We start from the raw sequence: 1,411 nt of genomic DNA on the forward strand, positions 1-1,411 counted from the left end.
ATACATACATACATTTATAAAAGCTGTATAAATTGGCTTGGCGCCTGTGGCTCAAGTGGCTAAGGCGCCAGCCACAAATACCTAAGGTGGCGGGTTCGAATCCAGCTTGGGCCCACCAAACAACAATGATGGCTGCAACTGAAAAAAAATAGCCAGGCATTGTGGTGGGCACCTGTGGTCCCAGCAACTTGGGAGGCAGAGGCAGGAGACTCGCTTGAGCCCAGAAGTTGGAGGTTACTGTGAGCTATGATGCCATAGCACTCTACCCAGGGGGACAGCTTGAGGTTCTGTCTCCAAAAAAAAAGAAAAAAAGACTTAAAAGTATATGGTGGCACCTGTGGCTCAAGGAGTAGGGCGCCAGCCCCATATACCGGAGGTGGTGGGTTCAAACCCAGCCCTAGCCAAAAACTGCAAAAAAAGAAAAAAAAAACCCCAAAAACAAGACTTAAAAATATGAATTTTAGGTTGAGCATGGCAGCTCATGCCTGTAATCCTAGCACTCTGGAAGGCCAAGGTGAATGGATTGCTCAGGAGTTCCAGACCAGCCTGAGCAAGAGGGAGACCCTATCTCTACTAAAAACAGGAAAACTAGGCAGGTGTGGTGGTGCAAACCTGTAGTTTCAGCTATTCAGGAGCCTGAGGTAAGAGGCTCTCTTGGGCCCAAAAGTTTGTTTGTTTGTTTGTTTTTTGAGACAGAGCCTCAAGCTCTTGCCCTGGGTAGAGTGCTATGGCATCACAGCTCACAGCAACCTCCAACTCTTGGGCTCACATGAGTCTCCTGCCTCTGCCTCCCAAGTAGCTGGGACTACAGGCTCTCGCCACAACATCCAGCTATTTTTGGTTGCAGCCCATGTTGTCGTTTGGTGGGCCCGGACTGGATTCGAACCCACCAGCTCAGGAGTATGTGGCTGGGGCCTTATCTGCTTGAGCCACAGGCACCAAGCTAAGCCCAAGAGTTTGAGGCTGCTGTGAGCTATGGTGTTACCACAGTACTCTAGTCAGGGGTGACAGAGTGAAATCCTGTCTCCCCCCAAAATTAAAAGTATGAATTTTTTTTTTTTTTTTTTTGCAGTTTTTGGCCAGGGCTGGGTTTGAACCCACCACCTCCAGCGTATGGGGCTGGTAACTTTCTCCTTTGAGCCACAGGCGCTGCCCTAAACTATTTTTGTTGCTTTTTTTGTTTTTTTTGGCCAAGGCTGGGTTTGAACTCCATATGCTGAACTCCAGTATATGGGGGCTGGCGCCCCACTCCTTGAGCCACAGGCACTGCTCCAGAATCAGAATCTCTCTCTCTCTCTCTTTTTTTTTTTTGTAGAGACAGAATCTCACTTTATCGCCCTGGGTAGAGTGCCGTGGCAGCATCACACAGCTCACAGCAACCTCCAACTCCTGGGCTTAGGAGATTCTCTTG

Source organism: Otolemur garnettii, unplaced genomic scaffold (genome assembly GCF_000181295.1).
Source record: "Otolemur garnettii isolate 467f Iridium unplaced genomic scaffold, OtoGar3 scaffold00202, whole genome shotgun sequence".
NCBI lineage: Eukaryota > Metazoa > Chordata > Mammalia > Primates > Galagidae > Otolemur > Otolemur garnettii.